The 17557-nt window shown below is 35.9% G+C and overlaps 1 long non-coding RNA gene across 1 annotated transcript; it reads left to right on the forward strand.

Moving 5' to 3' along the window:
- The first annotated feature begins 4192 nt into the window (after positions 1-4192).
- On the forward strand, positions 4193-9572 carry LOC130460723 (uncharacterized). Its single transcript, XR_008920810.1, has 5 exons — positions 4193-4482; positions 7347-7514; positions 8108-8317; positions 9091-9132; positions 9248-9572. It is a non-coding gene; the product is annotated as an uncharacterized lncRNA (long non-coding RNA).
- Positions 9573-17557: the final 7985 nt, after the last annotated feature.

A 17557-nucleotide genomic window follows, 5' to 3' on the forward strand; every position in this document is an offset into this window, starting at 1 on the left:
ACTGAAAAAACTGAAGAAAAATAAAACGAAATTCAAATGGGAGAAGAAAAAAACTAGAAGTGATATCCTTCTTGCTGTAATGTAGTCATAAACTTCATTGATGACTTCTTTAGGAACTTCATCCCATGCAGTGTAATTGATATTCACACGTTCACGAACAACAACACCAATGTAAGATGCGAAGTAATCTTTGTTATCCCCAACCGGCACTTTGTTGCGATTCCATTCTAAGGGGAGCTTAATGCCCTAAACAATCCTAGGCTGATCGATCGTGATTGAAAACTAAACAATTTATTACTCTATTTTATTTTGGCAATTAAAAACCTGAATTCTTAAAGAGCTAAAATTAGGCAAATAGAACTTGGGTCACAGAGAAACCATAATACAGAGTATTAAGCAAACGAAAGATTGCTAATGTTAAATAAATCAATTAAAGCCTCTAACAAGGCAGAGACAAATCCAAAATCATAATCATCCCTTAGAAGAGCATTAATATTAACACCAACACATCCTATTGATACGAGAAAATAGCTAGTCATCAAAATTCAATTGTAAATATCAAAACACGGTTCCAAATTAAATTCAGGTCAAAGAAAACACCAATTAGGCCAATAAACATATTCAACGCTGATCAATCGTGATTGAACTAAACAATTTCTTATTCTTTTTTATTTTGGCAATTATCAAACTGAATTCTTTAATCATATATTACAAACAAACAAATATTCATAATCCCTAGGTTATAGGTTAAATAAAATTAATGAGAAACAGAATTAAGCACATACTAACCCTTGAAATTGAAGGCAGCAGTGGGGCAGCCAGGGTTTACCGGAGGTTGGGAGGAGGACGGAAAGCAGTGAAAGGGAGAGGCGGTGCAGCGTGAGGAGGGGTGGTGCAGAGCGGCGGTGCGGAGGAGTTGCAAGTTTTCTTCCGAGCAGAGGTTGGAGTGTTTTTCCGAGGGTTTTACCGGCGGTTGGGAGGCGGCCGGAAAGGGGTGCAAGAGAGCGACGGTGCAGAGTGAGGAGCGACGGCAGAGTGAGGAGCGACGGTGTAGAGGTTTTCGGTTTTTCTTGCGAGTAGAGGTAGAGGTTGGAGTACGTGCAGGGTTAATTTTCTAAATTCCCCGCGCCTAACTCATAAGTTTTGGGAATTCATTTTCGATCTGCCGCCTAACTTTTGGGAGTACTGCTTAAAATTTGAATTGCTTTGTTATTTTTTTTATTATTTTAAAATAAATGGTTCACTTGGTTTAATTAAGGTTTTTTTTATTGTAAAAATAGTTTTGTAAAAGAATATGAAGCGGCTATCTTAAAAACAATTTTATATTTTATTAAGTATTTTTAAATTTTATATATTTTTTTATTATGGTAAAAAATATAAGACGGTTAGGTAAGGTAACCGTACTCTATTCTTTTTTCACACAACTGTTATGAGAGCAATGCGTACTCTATACTCCTAGATAACGCTTAACAAATTTAACCGTCCTCTATTCAGCGTTTTCTATTCTCTATTTTGTAGTAGTGAATATTCAAAAACCATAACGAATCGTTAATAAAAAAAACCTATTTGTTTTAAACCAAAATAGTTATTCAACATGAACCTAAACTCCAGCTGCATTATGTTTTAAGTTGCACAAATGACAATTCAAAAAGCTGTGCTTCATAAATGGATAAATAAAAATGAACAACCAGAGGCATTGTGTACGCAAAGTCTTGTAGGGGTCTATGAAACTGAGTAAATAATTCATAAAAATAATACGAAGTAGAAAGTCAGTGAACAAGTCTCACACTCTCAGGAACGGAGAAAATAATTCATAAAAATAATACAAAGTACTAAACCTACTACGGTGGAGACTCGTTCGTACTCCGAGGTAGAACGATTCGTACTTCTTCGTGTGCGAGTTCGACCTAATTCGACACAATCACCAAGTTGACCGATTTCTCGTCTTCGTCGCCGCGTCGCCATTATTGACTGCTTTCGACCTTCCATCATGAAAATGGCAGACGGATCTGTACGTGTTTTGATCTATTGTAATCTCGACTCTTGTTCGCCATTTCTGATTCAATCAAGAGTCTTCTGCATTCCTGCGTGAAAATGGAGGACAGAGAAAGAGAAAAAGGAAACATGAAGGTAGAGGAGGGAGAAAGTATGCTTTAGTCCTGGTTAATGGGCGGGTATATCACTCAGTAACGGGGAAACCCAATTGCCCGCCACTTAAAATCATTTATGGTAAGGGTAAGGGTTAGGGTAAGGGTCAGGGTTAGGTCATTCGGGTAAAAGGAGCTGTCCAAAAATGACCAAAACTGCCCGAACCCCCTTAACCGACCATGACCCAAAATTTTGTCTAAACAAACAGGTAACTCAAAACCGATAACCGATTTTAAACCGATGTTGTATGACTCGAACCCTACACCCGACCGAACGCTCACCGATAACGAACTGACCCGAATGATAAAAGATCATAACCCGAAACCAGAACCCAAAACCAGAACCGACAATGACCTAAACCCAATTTTAACCACGTCACTTCTCAGTAACTCAACCTGTGGAGTACATATTTTACGCTTGAATATATTGAGATGACTAACACTACTACAAAATCAGAATAAGAAACACCGAATGTAGAGCGGCTAAGTGTGTTAAGCGTTTCACAGGATCATGTAGAGCGGTTATCTATGGTGACAGTTTCATGGTGAAAAGAATATAGAGCGCCTAAGAGACTTAACTGCTTCATATATTTTTACACCATATAAATTAAAAAAAGCTAATAGGATAGAAAGCTTTGGTGCATCCTGTGTGTTGTTCCTAAGTTTTGGTTGATGACACACACATATTGCAAACTTCCTGATTATGGTTGCTAAATGACTTTGAACAGGTAAATGCCCAAGTTTCTATTAGGATAGGAACTTGAATCAGATGGTGAAGTTCCTGATGTACACTTGGAACAGTCACTGGAGTTCCAGAGCTGGAAGTTGTATTTGTTCCAGTTTGAAGTTACAAGAGGAGCAACACAGTTACATAACAAGAGTTCCGAATATTCACAAGAACTATTACAGACTCATGGCCACGAGTTCCTATTTAAACATAAGAGGAACTCATTAATGTTCCTGAGCTGGAACAAGTGAAGCTTCAGAGTTGAATGCCTCACCAAAGGAAAGACATATATGTCTAGGTAGTTTATCTTGCTTAGATTATATGTAATATGTTAATATGTTAAGTAGTATATAAAGAACTAGAGGAACTTGGATTACTCGTGTGTTTTTGTCAAAATATCAAGCAACACAGTTTTAAGGAAAATACTTTAAATAAAATATCTTTTCCTGTTTAATAAAAATAAGATTTTCATCACATTCTGTTACTTAAATAAAAACAGTTTTTATCTTCCTAAAACTTCTCCTAAATATTTTGACAAAATAAATAAACATTTTTCAGTGATTGACATAGTCTTAAACACGTCCAGCAGTTGAGGAAGTTGTGTGGGAAGTGGTCTCCCCTTGTTCCTCAAGTCTAGGGACGTGAAAATCAAAGTGTCAGTTGTTGGCAGTTGAGTTTTTGAAGGGAACAAACCCTAAGGACAAAACTCTATATAAGGCCAAGAAGTTTTCTGAAAAAATACACAAACTTTCTAAGAGTTCTTGCTTTCCTAAAAACACATTGTCAAAGATTTTTCTAAAAACAGTTTGTGTCCTAGTTAATCCTAAGTTCCTAAGTGACATATATACACCAAAGCATCATTAATATCTAGAGTTATCCAAACACGAATTGTATTTGGTATTAGTAAGGATAGAGTTATCTTGTTGAGACTTAGAGTTTAAGTCTGAGAGAGAGAAGTGAAAGAGCTGTAATCAGAGTAGATTACTGTGAGGAACACAAGTTTGAGAGGAACTTGTGTTGGAGAGATTATTGTAATCGAGGCATTACTATAATAAAAGAATTCTCTTCTTGATTAGTGTCAAGAAGTTTTCACAATTGTTGTTATTGTCTTCTCTATTCTCAGTTCCTTGATTGTTTCTTAAGTTCCGAAAGAAATTTTATCAAAGTTCTAATTACAATTCACCCCCCTCTTGTGCGTGTTCCTACTGGAATAACACTGTGTACTATATTCTCGTTAAAACAAATGAAAAAAAAGTATTGACTACCAAATTGGCTCCTTGGCGGCATCATCGTAAATTCATAAAAAATTAAAATCTCAGTCTCGCGCAAAACCCAATCAAAACCTAAACTGCTCCGTGCTTAGGTTGTCACCTCTTGTTGTCTTCTACTTCTCTCTCCTACTCGAATCTCTCTTATTCTCTTATTCTCTCATTTCTTCTCTCCCGTCCCCATTCTCGATCTCTCGTCCCCAAATCTCTGTCTCTCTCCTCCTCATGCGTCGATATTTAACGGATATGGTGGTGATAAGGGCGGCGGCGTCGACGATGATGAAGGTTCTTGTGCCTCTTTAATTTCATGCTTAGGGTTCCGAGTTTTTGGGTTTTTTGGGTATGTTCTTCTTCAATTTCTTTCATTATGTTTTAACTATTGGCTTGATTAATTTGCATAATATATAAGTTTAGATATTAGGTTTTCTAAATTAAATTCTGATTTAGGCGTAGATCTTAGGTTTTGTGGTAATTGGGTTTGAGTTATTTATGAAAATATTTTTTTCTTCATAATTTGATTTTTCTCCTGAAATTGACGAACCAGGTAGCCCGAGAGGCAGGTATTTCAACTTTCATTCTTTTCAAGTTTCTCTAAAGATTTAGCTTGAGCTAGCAAAACTCAAATTTGATGCGTTCAGTTTAAGTTATGACTGGGTATTCGAAGCTCATTATAGCATCATTTCCATACGAAGAGCTAAATTTACTCCTTAATTTGGAGGTTTGAAAATGTAACGTATAATAGTCCTGATATTTATGTGTTTGTGTGTGTATATGTTATACAAAAGATGTGAATTTTTTTACCTATTTACGAATTGCATTATACTACGTAATAGATTAAAGCTATTGAGACCAACTTAATGTAAGACTTGTAGTTCATAAACAAAGTTAAAGATAGCAATAGATGAAAGATCCTCAACCAACAAGTAAAAAAAGAGAGTTGCAGACATCCATACATGTATCAAGGAGGACATATAATAAAATGACAAGAGTATACCCTATGTAACGTATTGGAAGATAAATGTTACAAGAAGAACATTGTAGTTGCATTAATCATAGTAATAACAGTAGCTATGAAAAAGGTTTTCAAAGTTCTACCATGGAACAGCAGAACAATGATATTTTGAACCAAAATAAAATTTCGTAAATGACTCTTTTTTAGTGTGATACTTCACTTTCACTGCCAAGTATGATACCTAGTAGATGTGTCCGCGAATCTTGTCAACTTTATGGTGTGCTTTCAGATTCAGAGTCACTCTGTAGTGGTGATACAGTTATTTGCAGATCATGTGTAATTGAGCTTCCACTTCCATTAAAGCCTAAAATAAAACTAGAGGCAGGAAATGTTCCTCAGCCTATACCATCACCAATGGCAATTTCACCATCATCATATCCGATTTGATAATCACCATCGAATAAGGAAACCCTTGTTTACTCTCCCTAACACTTGTTTATTGTTGGGGAGAGTAACATATTTATCCTCTCAAATCTTGAATTTTAAGTCAAACATTGTTGAACTAGATGAAATTAATCTCTAATTTAGAACATATATCAAGTTATAAGAAACTAATCATGTTGATTTTAGAATTCATTAGTAGCAACTTACGTATCTATGCCATTATGCCTGTTAATAATAATGCATCTCATGCGTATTTTTCTTAATTGTGATATTGTTTGTTTTGTGGTGAAGTAAAATACTAAATCTTTATGAGGTTGCTGAAGGAAATAATGCTCTTGGTCCAAGTATGCATTTAATGTTAAGTCTAATAAATGCGGTTCAGTATTAATTAACAAGTTAATAATTCAGTGAGATCAAGTGAGCTGAATGCCTAGCTAGAGGACGCTTCAGTTCAAGTGGAATTAATTATATTAATCCACAGCTTACTCTTGACTGAACCCGTAGGGTCACACAAATAGTACGTAAACGGATCAAGTATTTAATGGCATTAAATACTCCATCTATGGATATTCGGAATCGACGGATCTTGGTTTCAGTGGGAGCTGAGATCGTCACAGGCAAGAAAAGAATACTCCGGAAACGATGATATTGCCGGAAACGGAAATATGGATCGTATCAGAAATATAAATATTATCCAAGTCGTAGATGTTGCCGGAAACGGAAACATGCTACGTATCGGAAAATATTATTGGAATCGGAAATATTGCCGGAAACGAAAATATTGTCATAATCGGAAATATTATCGAAATCGGAAAATAATTCCGGAAACGGAAATATTAAATATTTGTTCGAAACGGAAATTAAATCCGGAATCGGAAATATTAAATATTGTTCGTATCGGAAATGAATTCCGGAATCGAGAATTTAATCGGAAGCGTATCATACGAATTAGCATCGGACAAGGCCTGCCAGACGAAGGCCCATCACAAAGCCGGGGTATCGCCCAGCAAGCCAAGCGCAACAACCGCACGCCAAGCATACGACCTGGCCCAGCGCAAAAGCCAGGCCCAGCCGAAGCTTGGGCGCGCGCGCGGACAAGGCTGCGACAGTGGGCCGAGCGCACATTCGCTCGGCGTGGGCCGCAAGGCCTGCGTGCGGGCGTGCGGTGCTTGTGCGCCACTCGTGTGTATTACTCAGAATCCTAAGGCTACCGGGATTCGTAATATGATTAAATCTAATCCTAATAGATAAAGTTTGTTTAATTAGAGTCCTAGTAGGATTATAATTAAATAGATTTGTATTCTAATAGGATTTTAATTCCTTTCCATAAAATCTATAAATAAGTGCCTAGGGTCACATATTTACATCGAGAATTGAAGTATTCAAAGGTAAGATTTTCAAGCAAAAATCAGCCACAAACACTTGCCTATTAGCCGAAAATCCTAGTACCTTAAGGGCGATTCTAGTTGGTCAAGCTTAAGGCGGATTCGGACGTGCTGTGGACTATCTACGGAGGGACGACACTTGGAGTCCTAAAGACTTGTTCGGTTTGGGCGCGGCTAGGGAGGGCACGCTACAAAGTGTATGCATCTGAATTATGCTAAATGATTATGTGTAAATAATATGTTTCCTGGCTTTATGGTTTTTCCGCATGATTTATGTTTATTAATATGTATCATAACCTAACAATTGCATCTTATATTCTTGCATGGAACTTTAGTTTTGATTTATTTTTGAGTGCTAACTTGTTATTAATGCATGCGAATAGTAAAATAATTTACTCTCTTGTCCTACATGATCTTCTACAGTTGTACGAATCAAAGAAAAGAGAGTGCGGGTGGGAATCTATACTTAGATGAAAAGAAAATACAATATATGGCCTATAAAAGAGGGAAGCGTATCTATTGGATGTGTGGAAGTTTACATGAGCAAGAGATTAGAGGAAAACCAATCAACAAGCTGCTATTCGACTTCTGGTATGTAATCTTCCTAGTTATTCATCTTCACTGCGGTGAAAATATTATTGTAGAATAATGAGGAAAGAACATTAGCCCTTGGGTTACCAGTTCATTACCACCTCCAATATCATTTCTATTGTTGCCACACGTATCAAAGTTATTGTTGGTGGTGATGACTCTGCACTTAGCAGCAGAGGTGTATTTGCAAAGCAAAAGTAATGGCTCTGAGGATCTTTCCTGATCATAAATTTAGTCACCTTGTTGTGTATATGACTGTTATGCTAGTTTATGTTAGATTGTTCTCTTGTTCGCTATCCTAATAATATATTGGCTCATTTCATTTGTTCTAGAAGTATATATATGTATCAAGATTTTCCCGTATTCAGTTTAAATACGTATAATATATCTTTCAATGTGTTCTAAATAATAATATATTTATGTTCTTAAGGTATAGATACCCCCAAAGAAAAACTTAAGCCACTGGGAGCTCAATGATGGAGCTCCCACTTCCCAAGCATGTGCCGGATTTTAATCTTAATCTTAAAGTTCCCCCAACTTCAGACCTTTTTGTTCAATTTATGTTCGAACTCTGATTTATGAGGAGCTATCAGGGGTATATTGGTGGTACAAGACGGATAGTCATGCAACTGAACTAACAACAGGTTCTACAACCTGTGTAACCGTGATGGTATGCTGCAATGATTTCCATGTTGAAGAAACATGGAGCTGCTTTGACCTTCACACCTGCAAAAGTGGATTTGTTGGATCAGCTTAAGGATTCTTCTGAACCACTTTCCGTTCCTGAAGGACTGGCTTGGCAAGTAAGTACTGCATAATATTTTATTATTTGCTTCTTTTTTTCCTCGAATCGACATTGCTGAAACACTTGTTTTGAGTAAAAAGAAAGCATTTCATAATAGTTTTTGGTTGAGTAAAGACAACATTTCACTTAAATTTGCTAGAGTGCATTGTAGTTACAATAGAAGGTTTGAGACTTTAGTAGTCTAATTCTTTTTTCAATTTTTTTTGTCATATAGTGCAAATTTGACCTTTTGGTATGTCTGGTGTCCTCTTGAACCTCTTGAACCTGCAAAGGGAAACAAGAGATGGAGTGATTTTTAGTACATCACCATCAATTACTTTTTTTGGTGGGTTGCAGAATTTGGTTTATAGCTTAGGATCTTAAAATCTCTCAGAGTTGGCTTAATACCCTTTAGAACAATGGCGCTTTAGGAGATTAGGGAAGGTACATGGATCATGAACGTCACATTGATTTTGCAAGCTCCCTTCTAGGTTTTGTGTTGTAAAAATCTGTGAGCAAATTGTTTGAGCTACGAATTCGTCTTCCGTTGATTATTGATTGGAATTGTCTTCTTCTCCGATTGGCTTCCCTTGATTAAAAGATGAAGAAAATATGGGGAGACAATTATTGGAAGATATTGGTTTTACTAGGAAACTATGGGGACATTGATATTGTTGTTATTTCTATTTTTAAGTTATAGCAATCGATAATCCTCTTTGTTGAACAATTTTTTTTACTAATTATATTGGTTTTGAGAGAACACCCCTCTAATAAACCGTGCTTTTTTTCTAGAATGGGACTCGTCATAACTTGGAATGGAGCAGCCACTAACAAGTATGCTTTTTTACTCATTTAGGCCTCTTTACTGAACTTATTGTATTTGTTTCATACTTCATATTTTTACACAAGATTATTGGAAATGTAACATACAACGGCTATGGTTTATCAGCCCAACATTTGCAGAAATAATTATTGAGAAATAACGAACAAGAATATATACATTGGGTCGTTCTTTCGAGAATATGCATTGGATTGTTCTGTCGGTCGTTGTGAAGGTGATGATTCTGGGTGTTGGTCGTGTAGGGGTGTGCCATATGTTCTTTTAAATTCTAAATAGTTCGTGGGAGTTGTATGCTCTAACTTTTATTCGTTTATTGTAATTCATTGTTGTAAGTTTGTTACTTAGTAGAATTCGGATGATTGTAATTTTAAAGTGTTAAATGTTAATAACAAATGGTATTTGAAAATTGGAAATAATTTGACTTTTTATTTAATTTTATTGTATTACGTAATATAAATATCATTTATTAGTTCCTATTATAAAAAATATATTTTTTTTCAAAAAAAAGCAAAGGATAGAACCGTTAACTTTGCCTAATGCATGCTCTTTATAAGCTGATTGAAACAGAGTACCATATAAAGCGCATATCTACAGCAACCGTTACATATTCTTATTTTATTTAGGGGTTACATATGATAGGCGATCTATATTCCTTCTCCATTTATTGATTTTAGGAAGGGTATATAGAGCGCCTTTCTCAAACAACTGTCATATATTATCATACATATAAAGCGCCTCTTTCAACCGCTTTACGAACTTTATTTAGCGTTGAGCAGGAGAGCGCCTCTAAGGTGCTTTATAAAGTCTATTTCAACAACTCTATATTCCTATTTTTGTAGTAGTGTAAATCAAATATTGACGCGATCATCACTCGTGCCCGGTAGTGAATTCGGCCTGCGTTTTGACACACCCAAAAATTATCCGATCCGAACTTGACCCAATACCCGAGTTTATATCTTCTTACAAACCCGATTCATACCCGACCCCAACATGACTTGACCCGCACCCGAGATGATCCGACCGGAAAAAAAATCGACTTAACCCGACCTGCACCCAAGTGACAAAGTGATCCAACATAACCCGACCCGATCATGGGCTGAGACCCGAGATGACATGACCCGGACCCGACGACCTGTTTTGACAAAATGTACTACTGGATCGTTGCTTGTAAAATTTAATAACGATGTTTATGTAATTGGTAATTGAGAAACAAAAAAAAGGACCATAAACATGGGAGATGGAGATGAGTGGAGGTCTAGTTGATTATTCAAACAAAATGTTATAAGGGCTTCCATTTAATACCGATTTAAAATGCTAACCAAAATTAGAAATTGGACCCATTTCTTTGGGAAAATTATGAAGTGCCACGCCAAAGATTAGGTCTGGCCCACGTCAAAGTGTCCATCACTTAATTATTTTAATTTTGTTGTCAAAGTGGATGCTTCACACCCCCCCTTCTTGCATCGTATGCTATCATATCATTTGTAGGGATGCACATCACAACTACATTGATGGATTGGTTAGTACCACCAATATAGGGGCACCTTTTGCTGCTGAAAACACATGCAATACTCCTTGCAATCTCATGGGTAAATGTGAGGCATTGAACAAGGCTCACAAATTTGCTACAATTGAGAGTTTAGAGACTCATTTTCATTTGCCACATTTGCCCATAATTGAGCAGCAACTCCATATTTGCAAAATATAAGGATTACACACAGAAAAAAGCACATCTTAAATCACCAACATAATTAAAAAGTAACAAGCTCACCTTCTCTAGCAACTCCAGTATATGTTCCTTGAAAGGATCTAGTAACTGGAATTTGCAACGCTTCAGGTCCTTGCCATGCTGCAGATGCCGCTTGTGAGTGGCAGTCTTGAGATGTCCCTTGTGATTCGCAGTCATCTATCACTGGTGGTCCTGTTAGGCGGAGTACAGTCCTCGGTTCTTGATAATTGACGATATCACTAGGAAAATATATTGGTTTTCCTAGGATTTCATCGTTACTCGGTTTTCCAATGATTTCTACCATATTGTTTTCCTATGTTGATGAACCAGTTATCATGGACTCTTGTATAACAAAACAATTATATGTTGTTTAAAAAAAATGTAACATTCTCACCTTCCTAAACGAGGTCACTGCGTTGACCAGCCCGGTGAAGTCATATTATGGGCCGAAACCAGACCTCGAAGCCTCATCTTCCTAAGGAGGAACCTATAACAACCAGAGGCCACACATGTAATCAATCAATTTCCTTAAAAGTGTGACACACAATCAATCCATTTGACATGATCTATCATATATCATCCCAGTGCACCCCCCCCCCCCCAACTATTCTGAGAACGTACATGGATCATATTTAGAGCACAAGAACCGTGGGACTTGATAAAACCATGAAGGATGGACTCATTTCATCCTGGTAGACTAGACTTATAAATGCACACTAGACTAACAAAAGACTGTAAAGAAGCAGTAGAGGAAATATAAGAGAACCAACAAATGCAGAGTACACTAACAACACTTATTACAAAATGCACGCAACTACTTGGGAAAATGACAGGAATCAAAATAAGTTTGGAGGGAATGGAGATAAACAAGCTAGCGGATGCACAGGGGCAAAGGAAGCACATAAGGACAAGGAGTTCACATACACTGTCCTCGTTTAGCCACAAGTCCTCCACATTGAATTTCTCATCTTCGGTGAGGACAATCAAATTTTTTCTAGTGGTAGTTTCCTTATCAAAAAAGGGTATGGTCATTACACAGTTACACTATGGGTTGCTTCAACAAAATTAGAATCCAAGGTTCTATTAATACTAACCACTTGGGGTAAAGATATTGCCAAATCTTTCCTTACTTCAGATGCTGCAAAATCTATCCGGACTTGTTCTATTTCACTGAGTGCAGTGAATGTCAAGTCATTATCTGTCTCTGCAACGGTATGATGTCCAACATTTCCCGCAACAACCCATCCATTTTCGGCGGGATCTTCGGCCTCGTACTGCGGCACCTTGGTTCAAGATATACTGGAAGTAACGTGCACACACCACAATCATTCATCAAAATGCATAATATCAAAGAGGGGCATTCACCAAACACATGAAAAGCCATATTCCTTAAACAGGTACATTTGAGGATTAACAATATAGACAGGAAACTTCATGTGTAGAAATTTTATATATCATAATTAGAATAAATAATTAGTTTCCTAATCCTAATCCTTCTAGGTTAACTATGTTTAACCTTATACAAGTTGTAGTAGCCATGACTATTAACACAGATCGAAGTACAGAATGTCTTTCTTGTTTTTATGATTTTTGACTCCAACTTAATACGCTCCGACTGATCAATTTTATTTGATCAATTTCCTGGCTTCTCCGTATTTCCCAAGCAAGTTACCCTATTTTGTAAATAAACAAACACCACATCATAAAAACTTTCTAAATTGTAAATGCCGAATTTGCATAGAAACAGGTATAGAAAACCATGCTTAGTGTACTTCAAATTTGCCGAATTTGGTAAACTTACATTGCGGATCCTTATGTTCAAACAATCAAACCATGCATAGAGTACTACATAATACACGCACAATTATAAAAGAACACTAGGAAACGCTAGTTATTCATGTGAATATATCAATTGTCAATAACTCAAGAGATTCATGGTTTTACATAATTGTATAAAAAGAAAGTCTTAAAGAGTCGCGTGAGAAAAAAGAACACATTAAATTGAGATTTGCACATTTACACAAAAGCGCAACTAACCTTGTGCTTGAAAATAGCTTGAAAACGCGAGGTGGAACCGCCTTCAGAGGAAACAAGAGGAGGAAGAGATATGAATACACTGGAAAGAAGAAGTGGTATGAATTGGGAAGATGAAGTTCGGAAATGAAGTCATCATAAATGAAAGTGACTTTTCAAAAACGCAGGAACGACGTCCAAGACTGTAGCGATTTGACTTAACATTTAGAGTTTGATGTTGTATGAATTGGTTTTAATTTGCGCTTTTTCAAATAATAGGTTGTTTTATATAATGTACATCATTTTAACTAGAAGAAGTAGAATAAAAATTGAACCATGGAAATATGATGTTGTTATTATCATGTGTATTAGGAATTTTTTTTATTTTAGTAATCACCTTGTATAATCTATTTTTTATTAACCTTAATTCAAGTTATGAATTAATTACCTCGTATATAATCTATACTCACTTATGTTCCGAATTCGAAATTACCAAGATGTTTACGTATTACAATCCAAGATGCCACGGGTAATATTATGAATATTACTTTTATCGTTAGGAAAACCATCATTTCAATTCGTTTTTTCCATATCTCCTTGATAATGTTATGTTTGGTATCCTTTATTAGACTTTCAATTACGTTATACCCCCAACATCGCACAATGTTAGTTGGATCATTTAATAGGGCGGTAATATAGAGAGGTGACTAGTATACTAATTAAGCTATGAACTTTGTAGGTTCACAAACAAGGTAGAATACAAAATGAATAGGAAGTATGTTTTACATGAAATAAATACAAGTTTCAAATGAGAGGAAGAAAAGATGAAAAGTAGAGTTCAATTACCTATGGATTTTCTTTACTATATCAAGCAAGCAATCTATCATCCGCAAATCAGAATTTACATTAATATTACTAGTTTAAGACTTACGTATAATCATATATTCGTATTAAATGTATTTCATAAATACATTTTGGTTTTCATTGCACTAATAATGTAATCAAAACTAAGTAAGATAACCCGGTGGACCCTCTAATACAATGTACCTGTGCAAATTTCTCTATTATATAAGTGAATAGGTGGGGTTATTTTAGTAAATTCATTTTTGGTGCCCTCTAATACAATGTACCATGTTAATCAATCTGTTTATATTACCCGTGGCATCTTACGGAAAAATTATGTTAATCAATCTGTTTATATGCATCCGACTCTATCTAACTTATATGTTTCTTATATTCGCAAGCATCACATTTATATTATACTTGTTACAAGTTATTTCAGGTTTAAATGTAATAACACTACTATGTTTCTTATATTCGCACGCGTCGCGTGCAATTAAGACTAGTTATGTTAATTGTAATTAATCTTGCCTCCATAAATCAAATTATTCAAAAATACGGTCGTACAATAGATCTTGCACTTTATAATGTATGCCGTATATAACGATGGAAAATGCAACCTTTTCAGTTAGAGGGTCTAACGATATGTTGTAGTCTCGAAAATGATTTCCGCTTGATTCATTCGAATGTACTCGAAATATTGATAATATGCTCAACAAGTGTAACACCCTAAATGTCATGGCCTTTTTAAAAACCAAAATTTAATTAAACAAAACCAACCTTGCGAGAAACTTAGGGGTATTACTGCCACGTGATTACGTTAAAGACTAACTAACTCAACTAATGCAACGGAACTAACTCAAATTGCTTATCTTTATTGTATAATAAAAAATGAAATAATAATAATGATGTATTTACTAAATAAATTCGGAATCACAACCTCAATAAGTGAACTATTTAAATAAAACCAACTTAAACAAAATCTTAAATAGGTGACATTACTAACTTTTTTATCAGTAAAAAAAAAACTACATTTAGACGCTATGTAAATTTGAGGCTCTTTCAAAAACCTAGAACCAGTATTTCATAAACTAAATTGCCGTTCTTTATACATCCGCCGCTTCACACAAATTTCCGTTGGTCGGGCATTATAATTGGTAATGGCGAATTCGAAGATGAAGTATGATCTTCCCTATATCCCTTCTGAATTGTTTACCAATCATATCCTGCCCCGACTTCCGGTAAAGTCTCTAATTTGATTCAAATCTGCAACCCTAAGTAATAGTAAGACATTAATAATAACCATGAGAATAATACAAGTAATATTGTTTGTAGGCAAGTAACTAATTAAGTTTGTTGTTTGGATTAGTGATCCGCTTAAAATATTGGGAAATTCTCTATGGTAACCTTGTATTTTTGTACTTTACATATGGTAATTAACTTTTTTCTTAAATATCACAAATAGCCTTGAGTTATGTTTAATTTTTCCGTAACCTTATTTAGTAATATAGTTAAACATCTGTTAAAATATTTTTCTTATCTCAATATGAGGAAAAAATATCCTTCCCTGTCACGTTACCATGACAAGTTCAGCACCGGTCATCGTACCTCCCACTCTTCCACGTCGTCCTCTCCACTCCCAGCCATCTCTCCCTTCAACCCAGTAAGTCCCAGAGAAACACCACTACCATCAACTTGATCCTCCACAAAAATTTCAATCATTTTCACTCCTCACTCTCTCTCCGATCCGGTAACCAAATCTCCATCACCCACGACCCACAATACACCTTCTCTTATCTCTCCATCCAACAATGCGCCTTCAAAGGCTTCATTTATTCTATCATTCCCTACCACCATAACCGAGCTTAATTAGGCTAAAAAACCATAAAAAAAAGTTAAGCAATTTGATTCTTATTGGTGGCATCAAGATTTGATTTGTAATAATCATTGGTTGCTATGTTTGGTGCTGCGAATAATAAAGATTTTTACGCCATATATGTAATCTTCGGTGGTGAGTGCAGCTGAGGGAAAGGAGGTTGACAGAGTTATTTGGGAAAGAAGAGAGTTTTTTCAAAAAAAAATGGCGACGACGGCGAGGGTTTGGCGGATAAAAAGCATTTGTTAAACAGAAAGGGTGGTAAGGTGGTGCTAATATTATTTTTTTGACATAGGGTGGCGCTATTTTGGTGCAACGGGGATGGTATGATACTATTCTGGTGTTTAATTAGTTGAGATGATGAATTGATGAGGACAGGGTGGTGTTGAACGGTTGTGTTGTGTGTGCGTGACTTTTTTCAATATATAGTATTCAATTCATTAAATATAATTTAACGTTTATTTAACAAATTTCTTAACAGATTTTTACACTAAGGTCACTGAAGTTCTAAAACTAAACTACAGGGTTATTTGTGATATTTAAGAAAAAAGTTGGTTACCATATGTAAAGTACAAAAATATATTGCTACCATTGAGAATTTCCCAAAAATATTTTGCTAATTTATGTACGGAATGTGTTGATATCGTTTAAGTTCACTTTCTAAAAATATCGTTTGTGATACTGCTATGGTTTTGCACCCCTATGTAATAGTAAGACATTAATAATAACCATAAGAATAATACAAGTAATGGTCCTCTTTAAGGCAAAAGCAGACAAACTAACAAGTCTTCTAGTTATCAACTGACAAACAAGCATACATACATATAAACAAAATACACAAGTAACACAGATTCTACTATTTATTACCAACAAATACGACAGATTCTACTATTAATTACCAACAAATAGACTAATGACTGCTGAAGATGATTGCCTCAACTTTCAGAGGATCTTTACAAGTAACACAGAAAAGAATAACATCCTTCTTCTTAATGCCCTTCTCGTTAAGGAAAGCATCCATGGAGTCGAACGAGCACCAACAAATAATTCCATCACGGACCCTCTTCGTTCGCAACTTAATCTTGTACATCATGTCCTTACAGCCAAGATCAAACTCCATTTTCGATCCTTGCCCAAATTCCAAGTGGGGACGAGCGTAGTCCATTGGAATGTACTGTAACAAAAGACATGATGGTTTCAAATTTTCAAGCTAATTTAGTTTTAAACAACATAATGTTTATAAACACAAAGAATTTAAACAGAAAAATTTAGGTCACCGCTGATTTATTTGTAATGCACGGCTCTTTGACGAGGTACAAACATCCCTCATTTTGTATCATTTTCAAGTAGGCCAATCCTTTTTGCACTTGGGGTGTAGAGACATTTTTAGCAATCTCGTAAGCCCTTGGTCTTCCGCGCCTTTTACTCGACCCACTAGGACTCTTAATTTCACCTTCATCATCACCATCAACGTCAACACCAAGACCACCTAACGAACTAGACACGGTATCAACATCAACATCCGCCTCAGGATCCCACTCCACATCCTTAGCCCGGACTTTACCGTTTGGTCATTTGACTTGTGTAATCATAGACCCGTATAGCCCAAAATATTCAAATTCAATAGTGTCTCCAACAGCCACCTCATTGTCAAACAGAAATTCCTCCCATCCATCACCTTGGATTGAAAACCTGTTTTCGTCTACATCATAACGGTAGGTCACTGGCCAACCTTCGTTTCCCCACCAACCCCAACGATATAAAGTGCCTCTGTTGAAAGGGTCTGTTTTATCGGGAGTGAAAGTGTTTGGCAGTACCTAAAAAAATATCAAAATCAAGAATTATAAACAAAGGGGAAATGGATAATTGGTCTAAACAAAGGGCCAACAAAAGATGCAATGCAAGTAAATTGTAGAAAGGTCCATACAAAGGGACAGTAAAAGATGATCTAAAAGTCAAA

The sequence above is a fragment of the Spinacia oleracea genome, chromosome 5, assembly GCF_020520425.1.
Source record: "Spinacia oleracea cultivar Varoflay chromosome 5, BTI_SOV_V1, whole genome shotgun sequence".
Lineage (NCBI taxonomy): Eukaryota > Viridiplantae > Streptophyta > Magnoliopsida > Caryophyllales > Amaranthaceae > Spinacia > Spinacia oleracea.